We start from the raw sequence: 11,130 nt of genomic DNA, 5'->3' as shown, positions 1-11,130 counted from the left end.
ATACCTGTCCCCTTAAAACCTGCAACATACTACTCTACTTAAGTTATAGACTCACTGTTTTCATTTATCATATAATAAGTAGCGGAAAATGAATTGTGCTTTGATTAGAATTCATGAGACAAACCAGACGACAAAACCTTAACGCATAACACGAACTACAATGACATGCTTCACACAATTATACCCAGCAGCGTATAAATGCACAACTCAAATGTAAACACCTATCCACACAGTTGCTTGTTAAGGACCTTACTACAAATACAACAGCGACAAACAAACACTGTGTTGATAACTATGACAAATTAATTTAAATTCTTTATTATTCGGGTAAATACGACGTTATCTTTTCAATCAACAAGCCTCATTGTACACGCGCTATTTCAGAGTTAGACCGTGACCGTGACGTGGGCGTGACCGTGATATATGCTTGATGATTATAAAGATTATTTACTTCATTCGAATAGTCTTTGTATGATGTATGAGTCTCAATCGTCCTTGTAAAAGATAAGTTCAAGCTGTATAACAATTAAATTTAAATTATCGATGATGCGTACTACTCATTGCCTGCACTGTCATTAAGAATAAAAATAAGATTGATCTTTTAAAATATCGAAAGGCATGAATATAGTTTTCTGCTGACGATGAAAGTATTTTCTGTTTGCTAAGTTGTAAAGATTTAGGTTATGGTTTCAGTTTGCAGTCATATAACTGTAAAAAATGACAAACCTGCAATCAATCATATAAAATCTAAATTTTTCGCAATAAGTTTGCTACTTGTTAACCCCGTTCTTTTATTTATCGAATTTGGCAAGACACGAAAGAATGTTATTATGCACTTCGTTTGTTGCATTGTAATTTACTGATTTACGAGCGGTTATTTCCTGGCCAGAATCTGTGAACTTTTCAAGATTTGACATGGGCACGGATTGTCAATATAAAACGTCTATCGAAAAAATATCCGAATTACGTTATATATAGAGAGAGACTGAAACTTAGGTACAGTCACATAGATTCACATTACATATTAATGACTACTGGAATCGAATGGGGAAGTTGAGAAAGTACATGTAATTTTGAGTGTATGGTTAATAGCAGCACGACGGATTCTATAAGCTTAGTTTTCGTCACAATCGAGCTAAAAAATAAATTTGTATATACTAAGCTTCCACTGTGTTCTGTTTTACCATCCTCGTAAATGGTCGGCCGACCATTCGTCGACATGATGACATGACGAGTAAAGTAGAACGTTATCTGCATATATGGCTATCATAGTACAGTCAGTGTTTGTGTTGTTTCGAAAAGAACACAAACGGCATGTCTAAAACGGTTGGTTTACTCGACTTTTAGACCTTAAAGTCACACCATTTATGCATAGTAACCGAAGACTTTTACCTTCATTGTAATGAGGAATTTAATATTCTGCTATTCTGTGTGGTGTAATATTGCATGTAATGTCAGTGTGAACACAATGCGTTCACTTGAATTTTTATCATAATAAGTCTTGTTTAATGGAAACACCAGTAAACGAGAAGTAAGATTATTCCTATTTACACGTTGAAGTAACAGTGTTCCTACCAAAACGTCGAATAAGCTATGCAAATGAATCATGCTGACATATTGTATATTCACAAAATTTAAACCATGACATGGTGGTTTCTTTTTATTATTTAAATGCATGTGCATTCGAAATCTAACTTCAAAGAAGCTGTCATGTTGAGTAAAAATGAGCATTGTAATAAGAAAAAAGATATGGGAAACGGCACAACAAATTAATGAAACCAAACAATCATATTCGAATAATCGTTCCTGGTTCCCCTTAACAGGATCAAGCTTAGTACATTAATTTTGTTTTGGTATAAATCGCATCATACTCTTTTTTAAAGCGTTTTGAAGCTTTAAAAGATAAAGTGAAATTCGAGCATAATCATGATACTAGTTTTGTTTGGTTAAATTAATTTTCAATATTGTATTCAAAATTTAATAAGATACTTAAGCGTGTTAAATGGGGCTAGAGATCACTAACACAATAATACATAATACAGAATATACCGGTCAAAAATCGTTTGTCTTTTTATGTTAAACTTGAATGCGAACTAATATATCTAAGATCCATATAAATTTACTGACCCTTTCCTGAGAAGAAAGGGATTTATTTAATGCACTTAATTAATTCCGCACAACGGAAAAAAATGACAAGAAAAAGGTTGCAATTGAGGCTCAAAAGTTATTGGCATACCTGAGTTCACAATTCAAATAAAATATTGCCAAAGTACAACGTTTAAGATGTCAAGATATCCAAACGCTTGCCGATCTAATTTATTTTAGTTAAAGGTTTCAAACAAATGAAATAAAACTCAAGGGAGATATATAGTTTCTCTGCCAATTCTGATCTCCGTAAAATCTTACGAACCTAACGAATTCTGAATCATCGACGAGCTAGAAAATACCCAGCGAAAGACGAATGGTTCAATGAAGACATTTTTAACAAATATCATTTAAGCCCGGATATTGTTAACACTGGTAATAGAGTATAATATTTGCATACTGATGCAAAGTCAGAAATATTTCCTCGATGTTTGCAAATATTCCCTAGATATTTCTCCTTAAAGTATAATATCACCCAGGTCTGATGGCAATTAAAACAAGAACAACAAGGATAACCGACCTAGCAATTAATTCCAGTCTCAATAAACATAATTGAACATGCACAAAAACGTTCCTACCGTATATGGTTAATGTACCAGGAATAGATGTTTAAACCCGAAGTCTGAAAAAAATAATTCTCCAGACATTATACTCACTCAAACAAAAAACTATATGCTTGTTTATTTACAAGAGCTTAAAAAGAAGTGCCAACTACTTTTGAGTTGTTTTACTCCTGTTGCCCAAACCAAGCCAAAACATCTTCGATTGACCTTTTGTAATACCCGAAGGATAGTTAATGTTCCGGGGTTTTTTTTAAAATTCCGACAAAATAGAGACTGGATGGCAACTCCACTCATAATTATGGATTAAAGAAATTTAAAATGCAAGGAAACACATTTTGAATACAAAATATCACTTTTAAATGTTAGACAGTAGTTTTGTCAATATTACTTAATATGCATTTGAGATGCCATATGGATGACAATACTGCCTCTGTTCATGGACATGACCGTGACTAAGGCCCGTAGATGCGCCAACAATTTCTCCATTTATAGAATGAAGTCATAAGGATATTGAATGTCAAATCTGTAACATAATCAAAACACTCGTATATTTTAGTGAGAGGGGGATATCGATTCTCCAGTAATAATAAAAACGTTCAAATGAACTGCAGCCATTTGTACAATGCTTGGAAAAGTTGTTCAGGGTTATCTTTAGGCTTGTTTGCACATTTAAATGTTATGAATCTTTATCTTATCAAACAAAAATAACAACTTAATGCATTTAGATGTTGTTTTTTTTATTTACACAGACGTTGTTTGAAATAGTTTCTTTTGTTGGAGCGTTATTCCAGCGTTAACAAGCTTAATACATTTACATAAGGACTATGACATGTGTTACGCAAGCTGTTGTAATGAGTAGGAGATTTGCCACTGATCTTGTCTCAGTAAATTGATGGAAGCATTTGTTTTTGTCTCTTTCATTTTATCGAAACAATCAGGAAATATAATATTGTATGAATTTTAGAATTGGATGATTAGATGCTTAATGAAGAAGGCTTATTTTCAATTTAAGTTTTCATAATGTAGCTTGATTACGAGAATACTACTGAATTCATGTTGCTGGGAAGTAAACTGTGATTAAGTTTTGCCGTTTGTATTTAATTTGCTTTTAGTCTAGATTTAGATGCAACAGCAGTGTGTAAGCATAATTAGGCAACTTCTTTAAATAGGCACTTAAATATCTAAGAAAAGCCTTTACAATAATTTCAATTTACGTCTTCCCATATTTAACTTGCACATCAATCAGAGAAGCGTCATGCAGAACCTAGTTTCTGTCCATTGGAAAGAGTTATAACATATTTTACAATATTTTTTGTCTCATTTTTTTTTACTTTTTTTGTGAGGTTCCTATACAAATTGACACACTTTGCAATTCATACGATGAATAACTATTTCAGAAATCTTTGCCTGAACGTGTTTATCATTTCCATGATTCTAAACACAGACTCTATGCATATTAAGGAGGAACCGTTAGGTAGTCGTACAGGCGTTCTAGTGTCAATTTAAGTTTGCATAATGTACCTTGATTCCGAGAAACCTCATGAATTAATGATGCTTGAGGCAGTAAACCGTATTAAGTTTTGCCGTTTGTATTTAATTTGCTTTCAGTCTAGAATTATATACAGAGTAGCGTCATGCAGAACCTTGTTTCTGTTCATGGGATAGAAGTATAACCTATTTTACAATATGTACAAATTTTGCCATTCATACGATCAATAAATATTTCAGAAATATTTGCCTAACCGGGTTTATCAATTCTATGATGCTAAATGCAGACTCTATGCATATTTAGTAGGAACGGGGAGGTATTCTTTACAGGCGTTCTAGTGTCCTGGGATTCCTAATCTCCGGCTTCTTATTTTGTACTTAAATGATTTTATTTAACAATAAACCAGGTCACGCCATGCTAAAAAATTGAGTGTCTTTCTAGCCAAATCTCGCTTTGTTTACAAATTACGAAATTCCTTTTCTGTCCTTTTATCCATAACAACAAGAGTATGTATATTTTGTCTGTACTCTATTCTCGGCTACCATGGCAACAAATTAATGTCGTAACAGTATTTCACCACTTATTCCGTTGCCAGTAAACTTCAGTCAGAAACAACTTGAAACTGACCGAATATTGTGCCACAATTAATTCAAATGATTGCACGTTATTCAAGCTGTAGGAAGTGGATGGTACACACATATTTGTTCAATTGCATAAACATGTCATATAATTCTGATTATGTCCTTCAAAAAGGGTTATAGTTTGCGGGCGGCGTGTAAGATTCACCTGGCACCCTTGTTAGGATTGTCAATTTAATAGTATTTACATACGGTTCAAATTTTCATCAAAAACGTTCCTTGTCCGACATTTAGATTGCATTCTGCAAAGAATTAACTCTTTGGATTTTGTCCTTGCTGATTTTCTTTTTGATGTTTTGGTGTAAAGACATTACTATTTTTAATTGAATTCATCTTAGATTTATCAATTTCCACGACGAAGCTTAATGAATACGGCCGAAAATCTCAATACATTATGATGCGTTGACTTCTAGACCTTTACATCAAACATATTATGCGTTTTGTAGTTTTAACCGAATACTCTTGACGTTGTTCTTGACCTGACAACATATCGTGACATCAAATCGGATTTGTCTGTTCTTATCTTTAAGCCGTAGGTACAGGAGAACTATGTTAGGCTATTTATTGTTAATGACTGCAAAGTTATGTTGACTAGCAATAATGCTTCAATATGCACTATGCACTATTGTGGTATAAATGTGCCGCGACAGTAGCTTTAAATGTTGTCAAATGTCGTTAATTTTCTTCTGTGTTATTTTTTGGGTGGGCGTTGGAGAAGCAGAGGAGAGAGGTTACATTAAGTTCATAAACAAACCTATAAATGAGCAGTATTATTTAGATATCAACTGCTATACTATGAGTGCGCGTTATACTAACATTAAAGCAAATTTACATTGCAAATGATTTATGCCTAAAAGTCATATCGTTTTAAAATCAATCCAGGTCTTTGAATATTCCACTGGGGATGTTTTTATTATTCATAATTATGTATGTGCGCCTACAATTAATATCCCTAGGAGCCGGAGAGAGGAATAGAAATATGCAATATTCTGGAGTAGTAAATATGAGACAAGAAATGTAAAAACGGCTAACAGAGAAACGTAACAACTTATATCCAACAGTATTTCTTGGTTCTCCTTTTATTGCGTGGAGTCAGTTTATTTTGTTATGTAAATTCATTTCTATGAACAAGTGGTCCAAGTTCCTCATAATAAAACTAGTTTGCGTTTGTATAATTTGCAATATTAAATTATAGATAAACTATACACTGATTTGATAAATTAAATTTAAGTAAGTCAGAGGGCTGGAAACAACAACACATTCACGTGATATATTGGGCAAAATTACTCAACGAAAGACCATTTTTTAGAATTATTTACTACAATCGACTCTAAATAAAGTTTTCGTCTTATTTTCTAAAGCTATCTAGGAATAATGTCAACAGAAGATTCATGTCAATGTAAGTACATTTTTCTCATACACAGTCCAAGTTATCTACATGAACACACGAGTTGGGCACAAAGGAACTAATGTAATCTGTACGAACTACATCTTGTTAAAATAAGAATGACGGGAAGACTTCGACTAAAAACCCATTTTGCTTCCTTATGTTTACAATAAAATTACGAGAATGCTAATATTCAAAACTTTGCCATTTGCATAAATGTCAATAGATACCAAACCAGTGAAATATTAAACCCGAGGAGGAGAAATATATTTTGTTTGCCAATCCTAATCTCTGTAATATCATCTAAACATGCTTAGTTTTTTATCTTGAAAAATTAGAAACGGACTTGCTGAGAAAAACAGTGGAATGTATTAGCATGTTGTGCTAGGATCAAGTTTAAAATCTGGATATTGAAAACATTCTTGAAATATAACAGACAATGTATTGGAGAATTTGAATACTGATGCAAATTAGCAATTTTTCTATTTTCTCAATTCATATTTTATTACTCCTTTAGGCCTACGACGGGTAGAAATTATGGACGCTGATGCACGATCGCTCATTTCCGGTCATTACACGGTCACCCGTATAGTCATTAACCGAATTATACAAACGCATTGTTATAATACTTCAGTAAGACTTAAACCAATTTCATGAAAATGTACTAAATTTCCGCTTTGCGACATGGTGTATTGGAATTAATCAAAAGTCACAATTTGATATAAACAACATCTGTCATCATCTAAATGCTAAAAATATCGTGATGACAAAAACTTTTGCAGTATACACACATATACATATACATAGATATAGGCAAATCAAACTTATTTTGGCTTTTGATATCAACAAGATAGAATGTCAAAAGAAATGTAGGGTATCAGACACCGTCTGTCAACTACCCAATGCATACAATAAAACTCTCACAATGATAGCGGTTATATGACTTTGTTAACTCCGCCAGGTTCCTAAACTTACAATCAAACTGTCACAATGATTAGGTTTAAAAGGATATAAGACTCTGTACCCCATGGCAATTGTTCAAAACATAAAATCCAACTCTCACATTGATACAGTTCGATAGGGTATACGACACTGTAAACGCCGCCTATCGGCCAAACATACAATCGAACTATCACAAGGATAATGATTAATAGGTTATAGGACATCGTTAACCCTGCCTCATGCCCGAAGCAAACAATCGAACTATTACCAAAATAACGATTAATAGGGTATAAGACACTCTAGACCCTGCCATCCGCCCAAAGCATACAATCAAACTATCACAATAATTAAATATAGATGGTTCTTGCAGTTGTCATTTTCAGAACAGGGCGTTAAATCGTTGGCAAATTGGTATAAGAAAACAAAATGTTTCCTCGAACACGTAACGATAAGTGTCGCTTTGAAACCTATAATTGATATTTTTCACTCGAGTCCTTTTTTCTGAGTAGATTAAATCATTGGATGTTCATTTTTAAATGACGCGATAGAAATACCCATGAAGGGGACGAACCCACAACTACATTGGTGAGGGGAGAAAACCTATACCACTAGATTCTTCTCAACTTTTACAGCAAAAACGTGTTGTTTGTTCTTTGAATATTACCATTTTAAATCATATATCATGGAAAAACAAACTGTTTGTTTACTGCAAAGTTAACGAGACACTGAGAAAAACTTTCAAAAATGTATTTATCTGCATTGTCAACTGTCTGATGATCCTCTTCCAAAGAGCTGTCTTCCATAGGAACAACCTCCCACCCAACATAGTGTCCTGCCCTCCCCTGATGCAGTTCAATCAGGCTGTCTGTCAGATTGAACATGTATCGCCATAGGGAGCTATCAAAACTCTTTTTATTTTTAAACCTAATGTGTACCACCTTATTTTAACTTTGTTTTTAAAAAGTACTGTTTCTTTCACAACTTTTACTAACATTCTTGCAGCTTGACGCGCAAATGTCTAGGTCCCACGTAGGGGTTTGACATTAATGGATAGATAGATGGATGGATGGATGGATGGATGGATGGATATACAGACGGACAGACAGAAAGACATACAGACAGACAGACAGACAGACAGACAGACAGACAGACAGACAGACAGACAGACAGACAGACAGACAGACAGACAGACAGACGTACGAACGGACAAGGGCAACCCTATATGCCGCCACTTTGTGGGGGCATAAATACACGGACACACGACATACAACAATTGAACATAAATTCGTGAGTTATTTTTTTAATTCTAAAATGCATTTCTCAGTTTTCATATACTCATAATTGTTATAAACTGACAATAATAGTAGGACTTGTAAATGTTTTAGAAATCCCCCCTCCCCCCCGCCACCCCCACCCAGGGTCCGGGGGTATACCAGGGATAGCCGGGGAATTGGCCGTGTTTTTACCTTCCAGGTGGCCCCGCAGTGCCAGATGAATGAAGTGGATTTACCCGGGGTTGGCTGGACCGAAAGTCCAGTAAAGTTGCCTGTGATTAAAGAGGCCTGTTTCTTACGGGCATTGAAGCTATGGAGGCCGTCATGATATTCTTTTTCAAGGCACAGACCTATAAGCCATAGGTTCGTGGTAAAGGCGAGGTCTTGAAAGGGAAACATATTTATTCCACCACCTGCTCTAACATAATGATCGTTGCCACATTTGCAGATTTGTTTGGTGCTGCTTTAATTATGTTGTCCCGCAATTTAATCCACAGTGTCTTTTTTAGAAATGTTCTCTGTGTTATTTACATTTTCGATCTTCTGCAATGTCAAAGTCACTACAATTTTATCATGTGCTTCAAGAGGTTCAAATTTAGACCTGACCCAATATTTGGAAATGCTCAAATATACTCTTACTAGTCTAAAATGTTTTTTGTGATAGTAAGTTACGGAATGAATACAATAGTTTTCTTTTTGGTCTTCAAATAATTGCATAATTACTATGAGAACTGTTGTCTTAACAATATATCCACTTTTAAATTGAAGTTAATAGTGAAGCACTAGATCTTATTGCCATTTCTTAAATATTGAGACAGATTTTCATGTGTTACCATCAAAACCTTTTCATTTATAACTGAGAACCTATGTTTGCAATTAAAAAGCATTTCTTGACATAATTCATGATAGTTGTATGATAAATTTGGTGAGATATAAACTGTTTATTTATTTTTTAATTTTTCGCTTTGCGCTCGCCTCTGAATTGCCTTAATTTTAAAAAAAATATTATTTTTTTTCACTCCCTCGCTCCTACTTTTTTTTGGCAAAATCCGTAGAACATATGATCAATTTGTTGTGGCCTAACAGTTGTTACTATATTCGCTCTTATCTTTGAGCTGAAATATTTAACTCATTTATTTAATATTCGCTCTTATCTTTGAGCTGAAATATTCTTCCATATGTAATTATTATTAAGACGTGCCTGGTAAGTTTATTACTCATAGTTCTTAGAATGTTTTATGTATTTAACCGCGAAGTCTCCCTTGATATATCTACCAATCACTGTCCATTGTCTTTGTATTTTGTGTTATTAATAGTATGATTATGTTAGCATATACTTTTATATGTTTTATTATATGTTTTAGGTTTCATTCGGCAACGTGAATAAATATATTCGAACTCCGAAGTTGAGTGGTTTCGTCTTTGCAAACCCACACTACAAATATTTCCCCGACGGGGAATCGAACCCTGGCCTCCCGCGTGACAGGCGGGGATACTTACCACTATACCCGGTTACACATCTTTTACGACATGACTCGCTCCTTCCCTTTTGTTTGTTCATGTCTGAATCTTGCTTAGACTAAATCTGATATATTGATAGAATGCAAGGACATTACTGCTTTTCTCCCATCATATGATTGAGTTGTAGTATATATACATATTAAGAGGACATGCCTTGTTCCTGAAACTACACGGACATGCTCATATCATTCTCTTGATATCAATCTGTTTTCTGTTAGTAGTTTCTAGGTTTAATTTAACATTTCGATAGAAACGTAAAAGATATTCCCATCATTCAAATTCACTAAGAATTTTTTTCAGAGGCACAAACATCTACAAAAGTAAAATATCGTGCAGGTCTAGCACAGGGCTACGCGTTGCAGATCCGAAGTCCATTGGTCCAGTGGAATGACCCTTAACTACCAACCAAGGAAGTGCAGATTCGATTCACCCCCTCACAACTAAAATCACACATTGTCTTCCAAACGGGACGTTAAACAGAGGTTCGTGTTTAGTGATCTATTCAAGTTGGTTTTGAATAACACAGCAAATTTAACAATGGCTATATATGTACATTGCGCTCCACCAATTGGCGCGCCTTGGTAATTTTCCTCTTAATACAACTTCGGATGTATTTGGACGGTTTAAAATGTCAGAATTCATAACATTTAACTAAGCTGCAAGTGATCGTGTTGCGATTTCAATTTAAGTGTTACGCCTACGTTCTTGACTCTTAGGAATTTTAGGAATCTGCCGGAGTCGTCCAATAAAAGTTCACAAGCACACACACAGTCTACTGAATATCAGTTTGTGATTGGTCGAAGGTTCCGAACAATTGCATCCAAAAATATATTTACGTCGTCGCCTCCGAAAGATTACTGAATTTCAGAGAAAAAAACGTTTATGCCTTTATTCAAATATCAATATACTCAAACGTAAATCAAAAGGCAAATTTTGGAGCAAAACATTATTACGAGTTTGCATAAGAATTTATATTAATATATCTCTCTCTCTCTCTCTATCTCTCTGTGTGTGCGTGTGTGTGCGCGTGTGTGTGCGCGTGTGCGTGCGTGCGTGCGTGTGTGCGTGCGTGCGTGTGTGTGTGTGTGCTTGCTATAAAATTTTACAAGGATATAAAACACAAGTAAAGCTACATTTGTAACCATACAATATGTGGTCATATAGATAGGAA

This window comes from Mya arenaria, chromosome 7 (genome assembly GCF_026914265.1).
Source record: "Mya arenaria isolate MELC-2E11 chromosome 7, ASM2691426v1".
Taxonomy (NCBI): Eukaryota; Metazoa; Mollusca; class Bivalvia; order Myida; family Myidae; genus Mya; species Mya arenaria.
This window is presented reverse-complemented; position numbering follows the sequence as displayed.